This window comes from Aedes aegypti, chromosome 3 (assembly GCF_002204515.2).
Source record: "Aedes aegypti strain LVP_AGWG chromosome 3, AaegL5.0 Primary Assembly, whole genome shotgun sequence".
NCBI lineage: Eukaryota > Metazoa > Arthropoda > Insecta > Diptera > Culicidae > Aedes > Aedes aegypti.
Window position 1 is genome coordinate 177,998,899 of NC_035109.1, and position 17,144 is coordinate 178,016,042.

The 17,144-nt window shown below is 39.1% G+C and overlaps 1 long non-coding RNA gene across 1 annotated transcript in view; it reads left to right on the forward strand.

Moving 5' to 3' along the window:
• Positions 1 to 9,435: 9,435 nt before the first annotated feature.
• Positions 9,436 to 17,144, forward strand: part of LOC110678741 — a 53,380-nt gene continuing 45,671 nt past the window's right edge. Inside the window, exon 1 of the long non-coding RNA XR_002501898.1 lies at positions 9,436 to 10,430. This is a non-coding gene — a long non-coding RNA (uncharacterized LOC110678741). The remainder of the gene's footprint in view (positions 10,431 to 17,144) is intronic.

Below are 17,144 nucleotides of genomic sequence, written 5' to 3' on the forward strand. Positions count from 1 at the left end.
CGTAGCGGTAAACGCGCAGTTATTCAGCAAGACCAAGCTGAGGGTCGTGGGTTCGAATCCCACCGGTCGAGGATCTTTTCGGGTTGGAAATTTTCTCGACTTCCCAGGGCATAGAGTATCTTCGTACCTGCCACACGATATACACATGCAAAAATGGTCAATTGGCATAGAAAGCTCTCAGTTAATAACTGTGGAAGTGCTCATAAGAACACTAAGCTGAGAAGCAGGCTCTGTCCCAGTTGGGACGTAACGCCAGAAAGAAGTAGATGAAAAGATGATTGCTTAAAAAGTCTTTGATAAAGTGTACAACATTTTGAAATACATCGAGTTGAAAACAAACAAAGCTATGACAAGAACACTATTTGTATGACATATTGGTTTATTAAAATAAATCCTAATAATATTTGAGATTTTTATGGAATAATTTGAATATTTCCGAATACCTGATGACAAATGGGTATTCCAGACAAATATTTGAATGAGATGAGGAGCTTTACCAACATTTTGAGTAATACATTACATTCAAATGAAATAAGGGTTTCTAAAAAAAACGGTTCAATGTATAAACGAAATGAGTATTTTCTAGTAAACTCTCGAATATTTGAATGCTCTCTCGAAACATTCGCATTTTTTCAGCAACTTAGAAATACTTGTGTTTTGTGGAATTCTTTAAATTATTCTGAATATTTGATGGCGATTGAGAATTTCTGACTTATATTTGAATGAGATTAGAATATTAGAAAATTTCAGAAAAAATAGAGTATCTCGTCAGTGATATTTGCATGAAAGGAATGTTTTAGAAGAAAGAAGAAGAAGAAGTTCAACTCCGATACCATCCGTATCAACAGCTTTACTGTTCTCAGGCTGGTTTACATCGTCCGCAGTACTGACCTAGACAATTGAGGAAACGTTGCTAGATCAGAGTGAGCTTGATCTTGACTACTGGAGGACAGTCAAAGCAGCCATAAACGACGCTGCCGAAAGCATAGTCGGATACGTGGAATGGAGTTCAAGAAACGATTGGATCGACGAATAGTGCCAGGAGGTTTTGGAGAAAATGCAGCGGGGGCTGCGATGCTGCAGCATGTAATGCGGCAAAACATGGAACAATATAGACTGAAGCGGAAGCATCAAACCCGCCTTTTCTGGGACAAAAAGCGCTACCTGGAAGAGGTGGAAAGCCAAGAGATGGAGTTGTTGTACCGTCCTCAAGAAAAGCGAAGATTCTTTAAGAAGCTCAGCGCATTCCGCGCAGGCTTCGTGCCGCGAACTGAAGTGTGCAGCGATAAGGATAGGAGCATTTTGACAGACGGGCGCAAGGTGATCTGAAGGTGGAAGCAGCACTACGATGAATCCCTGAATGGCGCAGAGAACACAGAAAGTCAGGACAGCGAAGGTGATGGCTACTGCTAACAACGGTACGCATGTCAAAAATCACGATGGATGCCTCTAAGCCACCCGTCACAGTCGAGCCCTGTAGATGTTCCAGTATTATTGCTTGTTCTATCCGTCAAAGTCACTCCATTCCTGTGTTCGAGACCGGCGACGGGGCTATCCACCTTGCTTGTCCAAGCAAGCCTCTTCAACAGTCGTGCAGCTTGCAGTCACCTACAGGGTACTAAACTTGTTAGAAGAGCTGAGCACGATCCGTTATGCAGCGTAGACGGCTTCTTGGAAACCTGTTCATCCAGCCGGACTGCAATGAGCACCGAACACACACGACTAGTGTCAGTCACATCCAATTCCGGCCTTATCCTCAAACAAAAGGACGATGTCTCTTCGACACCGGGACGCACTGTGGCTGGTATTATGGAAGGTCCTCACTCACCCAGCACAGTCGCGCCTCAGCAGACACCGCTCATCAGTTGTCCCGGCCCTGTGTCTGGGACTGGTGGAGGGCACTTTCGAGCCGTCAACACAGACATGTTTGATTTGAGCGTATGCCGTTCGATTCTGGATCCGTTCACCAGTTTCAGCATGCCATTTGCTCCACAACGGTCTTCATCTTCAATCGGCCGTATACTGGGACGCACAACATCCAGTAACATGGAAGCCCCAGAACCCCCCACAGCAGTCCAGCTTTTCCAGCCAACGAACGACAATCGTCCCAGTCATGTACGTGGGTGTGGTGAAAGGGTCTTCCAACTCACAGTTAATAGCAAGTACGCTCCCTCATTGAACAATTCACATATGAGCAGCGTCGTCCCTTTACATCGCGAAATCGGTTTCATGCACCCTCACGCGAAACGAACGCGCCTGGGCCAGTCCTAGCAACGAATTCATCCCCGTAGGTGAAGCTTCCTACGTCAGTCTATTATCAAAACGTCAGGAGTCTACGCGCCAAGGCTGCTAAGCTACGTTTGGCACTATCAATCTGTGATTACGACATCCTCCCCTTCACCAAAACATGGCTTAGACCGGACATCGGTGACGCTGAGTTTTCGTCTGGTCACACCATATTCCGTTGCAACCACAGTGCATTATCCAGTGATTTTCTTCGAGGTGGAGGAGTTCTTATCGCTGTCAAGAAATTCCTCCAGTGCGAGCTGGTAATATGCACTGGATGCGACCTCAGTTGTCCTCATTCTCGGAGGACTGTTGATGATCATCCGGAGGAACTTATTCTGGGTCCTCTGGAGCCTCAGATGGTGGGTTTTGGCACAACTCTCCCAGATTGGTACGCCATATTCAATGACTGGAACTCCGTCTACATTAAGCCAAGGTGGGCCACAGAGCTACGAAACCTTCGCAATGTCCTCCGAAAGAGCAGGACCAGATACAGGGGATAGGCAAAATGATTGAGATGGGAAAATTTTTGACTAAATTCAAATGCTTATAACTGCATGAAATTGGATGCATCCGAAAGCAGTCGACGGCAAATTTGGTCCAGGTACTTGCTTGGCCATGCATATTGGCCACCGGACACCGGAGATATTCCGGATTTTCCGAGGTCATGTCCAAATGGAATTTTTTCTGTCGCTCGTATTTTTATGTAGTGTGAAGTTGTATAGATGTTTACAATTTTCCTAGAAACTAGAACTAATAGGAAGTTGAATGCCGGAAGACGCATTAAGATTCGTTGAAAATCTTCAGAAATATGACCATTTTCGTGAAACTGGTTCCGGAAAATATGGTCAGTCATGCTTGTATCAGCCTTCAAAATTATGCTTTCAGCAGCATATTCAGAACCATTAGATGCACTGCCCGAGTAAAGTCCAACATCAAAAAGAAAGCAAACATATTTTGTTTTCAGCATCAAGTTGATGTCATAATTTGATATCAATTTATTATTTAAATACACGATATCATATTTTGTTTTCGTTCTGCTATCATTTTAAATTTTTGTTAATCTTTCAATTTTATATTATTATAAATTTATTCGTGCTACATTTATAAACACTCTGAGAATATAAAAATAAAGCATTTATTTTGTCACAGACACGTTTCAATATCAATCAAAAATATGTGTATCTCAATGAGTTCCCAATTTGTTCTCATGATAGCAGAAACAGTTTTCAATTTGCTGTAACTGATAGCAAAAATAGTTTTCAATTTGATTTCATGGGAACGTTTTTCTGCTCTTAGTTTTGATATTTTAACCGTTAAAACGACCATAATGACAACAAACTGAGTTAAGGTACCGCGGGGCAAGTGAAAATACGGGGTAAGTGGGGCGTTTCGTCATAGCTCAACTAGGAAAAATTTTTCATGGGGGTATTCTTCTAGAAAGTTGAAGATACAATGACAAGGAATGTATTTAGTACTAAACATATTGTTATTTTTATTACCATGTGGTTCATGTAACAGTTGTCAGTTCAGCGCCATTTTCAACTTGCATGACAAATTGTGACACGTTCCACGTCTTGCATTGACTCGCAAAAAATAAATGTGTCTTAAATCGAATTTCCATCAGTATGCTATAATTTTTTATGCTATCTTACCCCCGAATATATTTGTACCTGGGGTAAGTGGGACCTATCAAAACAAAAACCAGAATCAAAACTTTTCGTACACGTTTCATACATTCTCCTAGAGAGTAGCACTAAAACATTCAAACAAATGATTTTTGTCAAAAAAGATCAACCTCAAATTACGTAATTGCATAGGAGGGAGAAGAAAAGTGTTATTATTCTTTATTTTTAAATTTATTTTTTATTTTTGAAATACGACTTCAAATTTGAACAAACACACAGCTGAAATTTGAAAAGCATCATGAGAACGATTACTTTTCTATTTTATTTGAACTTTATTTGTTATTTCTACCAAATTAAGTAGAGATGGAAAACAATTCCACCCCATAAGGTGGTTTTCTGCCATGCATATAAATAATAACAAAACATATTTATAATTTCGTCAATTATTGATTGTTTATGTTCTACATTTTAATTAACAACTTATAAATGATATATTTTGAACATATTTAATTCCTCTTTACGCTTTTATTGAGGAATTTTCAGTCAAAATTAATGTGAGGTGACATACTATTAAATAAAGGGTTTCTTCCTAAAACGTAACGTATTTTATGGTTGATCCCTTATGTACATCAAATATGTACTTAAAATTAAAAATCTATGACTTATCAATCCTATTATTGTAATGGTTGACTTACTGATGTGGATTGACGCATGAAATTGGATGTGTCCCACTTGCCCCGTTTAGCGAGGTAACTGCGTCCATTGGCTTATTCTAAAACTTTCTTTCAAGGTTTTCACAATTTCGAAATTATTCAATTAGTTTCATGCACACACCAGCAAATATGTTGCCAAAACGTGATTGTGTTGTTGGATTTGAAAAATATTGACATTTGAAAATTTTATTGAACAATTTGTTTGAACTATCGTTTTTTTCGTTCCCACTTGCCCCGCGGTACCTTATCAAACAGTTGACAACCGCTCTCTGTGCACGACAGACCTTTATTCATACGGCAACAGTTTCTCGCTATTCGTTGTTTTTCCCTCGCGCGAAAGAATTTTGCAGACCGTGCGAAATGTCTTCGTATAGGAAGAATACGCTCGTCATCGACTTCAGTATCCTGCCGAAGCGAGCTCCCCTCGAACAGGTGGAGGATTTTCTTAAAACCTTCATCAAGTTAGACATGGCCGACGTAAAAAACGTCCAGTTGCATAATCTAAAGAACTGCGTGTTTGTTGAGACGAGTGACGCTGGTGTAGCCACACGGCTATACAAGCAACATCATTTGCAACACTGCTTTACTTTTCAAGGGGCGAAGTCAAGACTAACAATTCAAAAGGCCTCATCTCCAAAAAGTAAACAATGAGAAAAATGCAACCTTGGTTTGTCAAACAATAAATCAAATTTAAATTATGAATTTAAGCATTGTATGTTATTTTATCATCCAGAAAGTCGATGGATAAACTGATTTATAGCTATGAATATTCATTACTATCATTTTAGCAAAAAATCCTGCTTGGTAAAAAAACAAGTCAAAGGAAATGAGGCTTTTATTTCACCAAAAGCTGTGCAGCCCTTTTCATTTGTGCCCATAGACGCCGGCCGACGCTGATGAGGCCTCTGAGTTGACGCCTTTGTTTACTCTAAAATGTGTTGAGGCCTTCTAGTTGTGGCTTGTTTTTTCATCATTTTCTGATGTGGCCTTTTGAAAATAATTCAAAATTGATGATGAAATAAGAAATTTGAAGTGTAGAAGAGTGTTAAGTGGTGAAGTAAAGTACATGGAGATCCCTACAGCAAGAGAAGATTCGTGCGGTCGATTAAACATGTGATTGATTGAACCCTTCGTCATCCATGAACATTATGTATGTGCTACGCGAGTTTGTCGTCGAGAAAATGTATGGAAATATTGGTTCAATTGAAATAATATTGCAATTGAACGTTATTTTTCATGCAATTGAAACCAAATCGTGTTTTTGTTGATAATTTGTAAAGTACAGACAGGCTTACACAGGTATTACAGTACTGACCCGATTTTGTCAGCCCCCGATTTTGTCTGCCCCCGATTTTGTCTACCCCCGATTTTGTCAGCTTTCGGACCCGATTTTGTCAGCCTGTTTTAAATTTGTCAAAAAATTGTTATCGTCATATTTTACTACGTTTACATTAAAATTGATGATGATGTTTGATGTCATGCACGCATGGGCGTAGCCAGAGGGGGCAATGGCAATGCCTTTTATTAAGTGTTAAAAATCTATATTACCAATATAAGGGAGAGGCGGGCCCCAGGTAAAAAAAACTGGCTACGCCCATGTCCATCGCCCTCTTAAAATTCCATGTAACCATGTAACACGTCAAAATTTGAAAAACAGGAACAAAATAAAATGACCCGATTTTGTCAGGTTCCCCATTTTGTCAGTCTAAAATTCATCGAGGGGCTGACAAAATCGGGTCCTTACTGTATTAGGTAGTATGATACAAAATACATCAGACTACAGGAACCCGATAATGTTTGCCGTTTAGACAACCACTGTATAAAATAATACAAGGAACAGTCGCTCCGTAGTATAACCTGCATCTACTTAGTGAATTTGGAACGTTTTTCGCAATTTACATTGCAATTTTGATGTTTGTTTAACAGGCCTCAACTCGGTTTCCGTCAGATATATAAATGAGGCCTTTTTGAGAAAAGGCCGCATTTGCGATGAATATCCTGGTTAGCAGAAAATGAGATGGGGCCTTTTAGAAAAATGTTGTTTTTTCAACTTTTATGCATATTTTTAAATGACTATTGTATGTTTTAGTAGGAATAGGCTCTTATACACTGAAATCAGCAAAAAACCGATTTGTTTACATTTTGGACCTAAGGCCTTTTCAATTGTTGGTCTTGAAATATTACATCGCCGTCTACGTGGATGGCACCCACCACCACTGTGAGAATTTTGGATCTACCTCCATAAATGGCCAATTCCATTATCTCAAGGCATATGGAACAATACGGCAAAGTGATCTCCATCCAAAACGAGATTTGGAAGAATTACTTCGCAGGGGTGCCAAATGGTGTTAGAGTGCTACGAATGCGGATGGAGAAACCATTGCCATCATACATTAACATCGCAAACCACATTACTCTAATTAACTTCCCGAGCGATCGCTCGGTTCGTGGCGACAAACAACAGCAAACATTATCCAGCTCATCTAACGAACAAACTAAAACCCCTGGCATCCAACACAAGCAATGCGATTCAGCTGATCCACCATCGAACCACACAGACGAATCCAACACAAGCGACTCCGAAACTGACGACAATCACGACGCTATCACCGACAACGACAACAACGACCAAACGAACGAAAGTGCAATAGAACTAGAATCTGGAAAAAGGCGGCTATCAGCTGAAACGGATGGAAGTTGCGAAGCTAGAGAAAACAAGTCCAAGCGAACATGCAGCGAAGAATACAAAAAAAGTGACACACAGTGGAAAGAACATCCGATCACGAAGAAAAAATGCAAAATAAAATTATCTCTGTAATGTTATATTTCTAATATCCAACGACACAAATGCACCGATGGTGTAAAGTGTCTTAAATAAATAAATAATATAAATGAGTTTTCAAAATTCGCAACATCACAACATCAAAATTAGTTTTCAATATGATCTCAAGCTTTGCTCGGATGACCACTCTATAGTAGGTTCCAGGTGTCCTGGAGGAAGTGGCCAATTAGGAACATATCTGGAACCATATTTAGATATCGGATGCATCCGTTTTCATCAATTTTTCATAAAGTTATAAGCATTTGAATTTAGGCAAAATTTTGCCTATATCAATCATTTTGCCTATCCCCTGTACTTCTCGTCCCGATCTGCTGCCAACAAAAGACATCTTTGTGATGCAGAGATACGTCACAACACGCTGCTTCTGTCACCCACAATGACTATATCGCTCGAATCCAATCATACGTAAAACATAACCTTTCGTCCTTCTGGAACTTTATCAAACACCAGCGCTCTAACAACTGCATTTCTGCAAACGTAGAGTATTCAGGACATTCAGCCAGCACAAATTCTGAAGCAGCTGACTTGTTTGCAGCGTATTTAGAAAGCGTCTATACTCGAGTCTATCCGCTGTCCCGCCATGACAGATTCCAGAACAAACCCTTGATCGACATTAGCATCACATTACCTCAATTTTCAATAGAAGAAGTTTCGCAGGCCTTTAACGACCTTGACGTCAAGAAGGGTTCCGTAGACGACAATCTTCCCCCGTTGACCGCGTGGAAAAAGGCTATTATCGATCCAATCCACAAATCTGGCAGCCGTAACCGTGTTATAAACTACCGAGGCATCACGCTGTTATGCTGCTTGAGTAAGCTGCTCGAGAAGCTCATGTACAACATCCTGTACAACGCCGCAATGTCCATCATATCGAATAATAATCATGTGTTATGCCACCGTATTATCTCGCGAGGTGGAAGCGAAATAGCAAGTAGATTCAAACTACATAGATTTTGCGAAGGCTTTCGACACTGTACTGCATCTTTTAACCGTCGAAAAAATGTCGCACCTAGGATTTCCAGGATGGACAACTCAATGGCTGTTTTCGTACCTCTCCAATCGTTACGGAAAAGCGTTTAAAATGAATTTCAGCTACTAAGGGGTCCATTACTAGCATTGAAACCCTATCTTGCGCTTCAGCTATTACACTTTATTCGTGCTGATCTACCATTCTGTGGTGGCTTCACATTTTTTCAACTCTCGCTGCTCTGTAACCTTCTGAACTTGTTCTGAATTCCGAAATCTCCAGTAGATCAAATTATGCTCGTGGATTTCAATACATTATTCCATATCGGATCTTCTAACTCAATTTTCGATTTTTTTTTTTCTACGTAAAATTACTTCGTAAAACTAGGTTGTAGCGTACATGACAAAATTTATTAAAAAAGTAATTATTTATATCTACTATAAAACGTCTAAACGAGATAGAACACAAGTCCAAGTTACAACATCGGTTGATGTGAAAACCGATGCAATCATATCAAGAGAGACAAATCTACTCTCCCCTACTTTCCCCTTGTTAAACACGCCGCTGCTCATAGAGGCAGGCAAAGAGAGAAGAAGTGTTTTACGCTAATGACACCGCCACAACCGCCCGTCATCGTCGTCTTACGAACGAGTCCAAGTTGCGATCATTGGTCGTTTAATACCAACCACACTCACGACGACTGCTCGCGGTCTCTATCTACTAGAGTAGATGCTAGTAGTTGAGCGCCTCACATCTGACGCGCTGCTCGACGAGCGTGACGAGCAAACTAAACCTCGAAATCGCGGCTCCTCCACACTACTTGCTGGCTATAGTGGCAAAGCGTGGCCTTCCCCGTTGCGTTTGTGAGAGTGTATAGTTTATTGTATGAGGGGGGACCGCCGAACGCCGCGCAGCTGATGATGGGTGTGAGTGTGACTACCGTTCTGGAATTTTTTGTTGCTTCATCTGCCCCAGCACAACACACAATTCATCCAGATCATCAACACTCGGAGCACTCGGCGGAGGTCGTCGCTGTTTTTCCTGTTCGAGATGCGAAACCTAGCGGATGTGTGCCGTTTGGACTCCTCTCTTTCTCTGCTTGCTGGGCGAACGACGACGGAGACTATCGTTGAGTTCGCTCGCACGGGTGATGAGCCACGATCAGTCGGTTCGGGCGGAAGATTCCCATAAGTTCCCAGTGTGATCAGTTCCAGTGTGTAGTGTGCGTTTGGACTCCGTTGTATGCGCGATTAATTGGAGTTAATTGGATTATAGTGATTGAGTTTTGTCCAATTGATTGACTTTCTATTTTGGGCTGCTTTTGTCACCTTTTTTGGTGTGTTTATTCGGAAACGTTACATTTCTCTAGTTTTCGTTCGCAACCAAGTGCCAAGTGGAAAGGACTGTAGAAAGCAGCTCTAGTGCACCGACCGTGAGTTTCGAATATGTGATGTTGTGTTCACCCATAATTGAAGTTAATTGAAAGTTTGACTTTTGTACTCGATGACGGTTCAATGCTACAGATAGTGCCGCTGTTCGTTCCAAATGAAATAGTACACCCAGTCGCTTGATTGGATCAATTTGGTAAACTCGTGAGCTCCCCACATAGAAAACTAGGACTGTTCGCTGGAATTCGAGTGGAGTTTAAAAGGCAAAAATGTGAAAAAGACACTTGTTGGTTAGTTAAACGGAGAATATGTGTGTTAAGGAGAGACGGCCCTCAGACGGAAAGACATTCCTACACAAAGTGGTGACATTGAAGAGCAAATAAGAACATTAATAGAAGCACGATAATAAATTCCTCACGATCTGGGATACAGCATTCGCTGAAGAGACGGGACGAGAGTAAAGGAGCGCCTGCTGAAAAACACTATAAGCACGTGTTTCCCGTTTCCTACGTGACACATTTTCACCGAACGGACGCAATCGTCGATTGGTTGGCAACACTGGCTCCCCTTCATCAGCTGTGAGCTCACAGACAGAATCCGCCTTATGTAAGCGCAAAAATCGTTTTATTTATTTTTAACACTGATGTATTCTGAGACTATGAACATTGTTTTTACACCAACCAACGGACGAACGGAACGGAAATGTTTGAAACACTGTTGAGCGAAAAAAAACGCCGCAGTCAGCTAATCGCCTAGTGGCTGGTTCGTGGCGCCTCAGTGATTGTGTAACGTGGACAGAGTTTATAACCCTACTTGAATGAAGGAATTTAAAGTTCTCTTTTTTTTTGCTCCTCGAGCAAGTCAAGGGGGCTGATAACATTGAGAGCTATTTTTATTTGACTCGGTTCCTCTCGTTGGCAACACATTCCCAAGATATAGGTGGGCTCAGCGAGATAAGATTCGTTTGCCCGCTATGTTTGTCCATGAGCGACCGACAGACGAAAATGTCAATAACTTACTTCTATGCGACAGACACCTCGTGAGAGGGTCTCTGCGGACAAAAACGAATACGATTATCAATGAATAGGGGGACGACTTTAACTGACTGCCGCTGGTTGCGATAAGCTCTTTAAATTGATTACGTGAGGGTCGGAGTATGTGGCCTCGATCATCGTCGATGGATGGAATTATGGTTTGCGATTGAAATATGATTCAAAGGTTATTTCCACTGGATTATTAGCATGACCAATTAAATGACAATGTGATAATGTGATCACATTATACATATTTTTGTAACATTTTTGGTTTTAAATGGTCTAGCAACTCTTTTAAAATCCAAATGTTATCTTTAAAACTGTAATAAAATCAAAATTGCCATTAATTGTCTGAAGCCTTTCTGTAAGTTCATCATTATTATTCTAAACAATTTTCACCTTATCGACACTAGGTATGCAAATTTGATAAATTTCTCAACCAAATATAGTTACAGTTGCTTACAGAAGAACAGTAATGGAAGCTAAAATGTTCAACATTGGTATACTGCAACTTTCATTCATTTTCTTTTCATTTCCAAACTATTTTGGAACTTCAACCGCCCAAGGAGAAACTATCTTTAAATTGTTCAAATTTTGATGAGTTTACATATGCAGTAATCGACATACACAAATACATTTATAATTCCATCTATTCAAAGAAGTGACTCGAAATCATTAGATTTATGACCCAGAGTAATTCAAAGTTGTAAAAAATTCTAGGTTCGTATTGATCATCAATGGTCTTTTTGTTTTTATTTCTTTATTAGTATCAATTCAAAGATTACATTCATTTCTTATATCTAGGTGTTCTGTGATGTTAGAAAACACTTTCATCCTAATTTGGTAAAACAAATTTATGATTTTATTAAAATTTTGTTAACAACATATTACACTTCATTTGCCGTAGCAGTTCAGATTTTTTACAGGTGAGTTGATTTTACCTGCTAATAAAAGAAGAAAAACGTTTTCAATTTACTTAACCTAACTTAAACTAACCATATAACGCATTTATCGTTGCAATAGAAGATTAGAACGATTTTTGTCTGAAATAATTAATAATTTTTTGGTCATTTGTTCCAATGTTTCAACATTGGATATTCTATGTAACTCATTGGTACTATACCAGGGAGGAAGCTCCCTAAAGAATCATTTTCAAAATTTTATTTTAAATTCTCTGCAGAGCTTTCTTCCTGGTATTACAACAGCTAGTCCATATTGGTACAGCATACAACATGGCTGGCCTGAAAATTTGTTTGAATATCAAAAGCTTGTTTTTATGACAAAGTTTTGATTTTCTATTCATAAGGGGAAACACACAGTTTACATATTTTCTTACATTTGGCTTGAATGCCCTCAATGTGATTTTTGAAATTAAATTAAATTCTTATCTAGCATGAGCCCTAGATACTTAACTTCATCTGACCAATTTATTGGAACCCCTCTCATCGTGACAACATGTCTGCTTGAAGCTCTTAATTAAAGAACTTTTGGTTTATGCGGGAATATTATAAGATGAGTTTTGGAAGCATTAGAAGAAATCTTTCATTTTTGCAAGTATGAAGAAAAAATATCCAAACTTTTTTGCAATCGACTACAGGTGACACGCAGGCTTCGTCCTTTGGCAGAGAGGCCTGTGTCATCCGCAAACAAAGATTTTTGACATCCCTGAGGTAACTTGGGTAAGTCAGATATGAAAATATTGTATAATATTGGTCCCAAAATGCTGCCTTAAGGAAGACCTTCTCTTACAGGAAGTCTTTCAGACCTGGAGTTCTGATAATTAACCTGAAGATAATTTTGACTTATTCTAACAATCTATGTTGGAAAATTAAAGTTTTTTTTAATATTACGAACAAACCTACATGCCAAACACTGTCGAATGCTTTTTCTATGTTTAGAAGAGCAAGACCAGTAGAATAGCATTCAGATTTGTTGGAACGGATCAAATTTGTTACACGTAATAGTTGATGAGTGGTCGAATGTCCATGGCGTAATCCAAATTGTTCATTGGCAAAAATTGAATTTTCGTTGATGTTGGTCATCATTCTGTTCGAAATGACCTTTTCAAGAAGTTTATTGATGGAGAAAAGCAAACTGATTGGACGATAGCTAGAAGCTTCTGCAGGAAAATATGCTAATTGGAAACATTTGTTAAATATATCAACTAAGAATGATAAGCTATTTTCTGGAAGTTTCTTGATGAGGATGTAGAAAATTCCATCATCGGCAGGAGCTTTCATATACTTTTTTAATAATAGTTCTTACTTGTTCCAAATCGGTATCCCAGACATTTTCGAAAACGTTCTCTTGATATAGCAAGTTTTTGAGCTTTTTCGCAATTAGTTAGTAATGATTTGTTTTCCTATTTCAATGCCGGTATTGGCTTCTAAGTTTTTTTTTTCAAAATTTTAGATAATTTCCAAAAGGGCTTAGAGCCAGGGTCCAATTGAGACATTTTATTTTCAAAATGTTTGTTTCTTAATTGTAAAAATCGTTTTTTAATTCATTTTTTTCTGCAGATTCTGCCATTTAATTTTCGTAGCAGGATTGCGAGTGGGTTAATATTGTCTTCTCTTCACGTTTTTAAAACGGATCAAGGATTTAAGATCATCGTCTATAATCACGGATTCAAATTTTACTTCATATTTAGAAATTGCAATACTCCTGGAAATGGAATTTGTTAAAGTTTCAAGAGCATTGTCAATATCATCAATGATCTTTAAAAACACAAATTGCTCATATCCATAGAATTGATACATTCGACATGCCTCTACGACTAACTGTTTTTAAATCCCCCAAAAATCGGCTCAACCCGCCCCAGTACCAATAAAACTTTCCACAACCATTCCCAATTAAGTCAACAAACCTGATTTTAGTCCATTCATATCATCTCACGGTGGTGGAGGCCTTCGCCTTCGGAGCCGTCTCTACTCGCCCACCCAGAAGATCCACAGCAAAGCAAAATCTGCGTTAAGAAATTCATAAAGTATAGTAGAAACTGCAAAAAAAACTACACCAACCCGCACAAAATCTCCATAAAAGCACCGGATCAACACTCCTTTGCAAGAAAAAAATAAAGTTCTCACGAGAAAAAATATTTACAATCATCATGCCGGGCTTTCCCCTCGCCGATCCCATACCCCAAAGACTTCGATCCCGGGTCCTGTTGGCCCCTGTGGCCAAATCAGGGGCGCTGTGGATCGTTTCACATCATCATCATCGTCGTCTTCGTCGTCCCGGTCACAGTTCCAAATCCAGCAGACCCAAGTCCCAACATCGTCAGCCTTATCTTATTCATTTTCCCGCCGTCATATTCCATTCTCTACGTCTCGATCTGCTAGGGGGAGGGGTGTGGGGGCTCTGGGATCTCCGCGGCGAAGTGGCATGTCTTGTTCATATGTTTTAAACTTTTAATTCAACCAAACACCGACACCGGACCGATGGCACAGGCGTATCCAGGGTTTGGGGACCTTTTAAACCTTGAGAAACAGAGAAAGTGATTTAAACCCGTATAGGCCTGAGTTAAACAAAAATACTAAAATCCTCACCGCTCAGCAAATACTTGACGGATCACCGCAATACAGATAGCAAGGGCAATGCAATGTAGGATTCTCTTGAACATTGCTTCAATTTTGAGCGAACAAACTGGAAATTTGAAAAATGACGATGGTTATTTTCCTCTTAATAACTGTGGAAGTGCTCATAGTTATGAAAAAACTACTGATCATCTTTATTATGAGCTAGCTTACGAAGAAGGAGTAAAGGTATAATCTTTATTCAAAGAGAGCAATTCATTGACAACTACCGAAAGCTAAACATTACATATATTTTGCAATTGGATTAAATGGATAAATTGATGTGAAGTTTTGCGAAAAAGTTACACGTCTTCTCAGTGAGAAGAGGTGCACTTTGCGAAAAAGGACCACGTGATTATTGTGCGCCCTAACTAGAGATCAGGGAGTCGTGAGTTCGATTCTCACTGAGAAGACGTGTAACTTTTTCGCAAAACTTCACATCAATTTGTCCATTTAATCCAATTGCAAAATATATGTAATGTTTAGCTTTCGGTAGTTGTTAAACTTCCACTCGGCTGGTTAGCCGTAAACCACGATTCATAATTAAAAACAAGACTTCATTGACGCTTATCGATTTGAAATGAGAGCTGAATGCCCGTAGGCTAGGAGGCCAAAAGAATCGTCGTTGAATTGAAGGCATCGTCAAGCTCAAAGAATCGGTAGGCTAAAAGATTGCACACATACAATGCTTTGAATCTGAATAATATAAGACAAAATATCATTGTTGGTCAAATTTCATTGGGACGAATCCTCGAAGCCTGAAAAAAATATAAGTTTGAAAGAATCGTGAGCGTAAAAGGTTAGGGCCATTGATATTGATTGGCCGGAAAAGTCATTAGGCCAAATGGATTGTAAGACTGACAAAATAAATCAGCTCATTTGATTTATTTCTGATTTACATGTGCAGAAACTATTTACATTCAACTTGCTTTTGCCATCCACGATATCTTGTACTTTCGAACATCAGTTTTTTTTTGTGCGGATGTGGTGAAATCGTTTTTCGCTATATAAAATCGATCTTAGCGCCTTTTGGAGTTTATGACTTTTGGTTGTGAATTGTTCTATTTCTTTTTTAACATCCCTATCTCTTTTTCTTGAAGCTTCTTCCATTATTTGCCAATGATAAAAATTTAAGTAATAAAATATTTCAAAATGGAAAATTTTCATTTTTCTTCTGGATCAAATGTCATTTTTCGTTTAATTAACGAAAATGCATTTTTGAAGTAAATTTAATACCATCAATCTATTCTTCTATGATAAATTGTTAGTGGAAAAATATAACAAATACACATTTTTGTATAACGCATTACGATGAAGATAAAACCATAAATGTCTCTGTGCTGAAAATTCGGTCGATTGATCACCACCAACGAATGACCAATCGTTCAAGTTTTCAACGCAAATGAATGTCTGGACATTCAGATTTATGCTCTTGTAAATTCATGGTGTGGAACTGGCAGGGAAACATCAATACTACACAAGAAATATTAAACAAACTTCTAAATAATTCCAGCTCGCCAACGACACTCAAGGCAGGCTTGGTGAAAATCTCTAGTTTCGTTGGGTACCTTCGATCATTCTTCACAAACTTTGAAAAAGGGCCATATTTCTCTATGCATACTTTCCATTTTTTATCGAAAAAGAGTAACAAGATACAGTTGTTTTTTATTTGAATCAATGTTACTATTGTGACATTGCTTTTGAATGTGTAGAAACTAAATCTCAATGCTTTTCGCCACCTTCAGTGAAATGTAAAAATATGCTTCACTAAATTACGCGCTTTTATCACATTGGTCCATTGTTTCAGAAGGTGGCTCACACTGGCGTGACAGCAGAATCTCAGTTCACCTTGACGTACTAAAATTTAGTAACGGTTTAACCCTCTCAGGTGTGGACCACTTCAGCCTAACGACCCATTCGGCCTTTTCGGTCGTTTTATCTTTTTTGTATTTCTACCTTTGCTTTTGGAATAAAGACCGATTCTGCCTAACAATGTCGGTCTAATCTGAAAGCACAATAAACCACTTTAGAAAAATTTCAGCAAAGTATGCGTTGAAATCGGACAAGCTGGAAAAAGACTTTGCAAAACTTATAGTTGTGGTTGTGTGTTTAGGAGTTTTGACAGTCACATAGCAGTGAAATGAATTCAAGTGGAATATTCTACGCGTGTACGAAACGCAAAGAGTGAAAATTTGAGAGAGAGGAGACAGCTCACTGACAACTGGCTTGTTTTCTTGGCTTCTTTGATTTCTTCTTCTCATGTTTGGGTTGTGCACAATGGTTCGGAGAGCACAAACTGGGTCAAAACTATTTTCACATCCCATTTGTTATCAAAAAGATCATAAAATTAAAAAATTTCAATAGCAATTGGAGTCCAATCAACAATATTTAAATATTCTACTATTTTAGATGCGATAGCACAGGAAAACAACCTAAATTTTTAATTAATCCTGTTTTAGTTTGACGGTTTTTCACGTTCTGTCCTTTGAATGTACGGTTTTCCAGTGACAGTTGATGACAGGTTCCCATGACTTTTAGGAGCTCGCAATCTAAGCCAGCTGTCTCCTCTCTCTCGGGTGAAAATTAAACAATTCGATACCACGCAGCCCAAAGCACTCAGCATTTCCAGGGTGCAGTCTACAAAAAATTCTTGTGCACGTCTCCTTCGAACTTAGGGTGTAGCACCGAAAGAGATTTGAGTCGCACCCCAT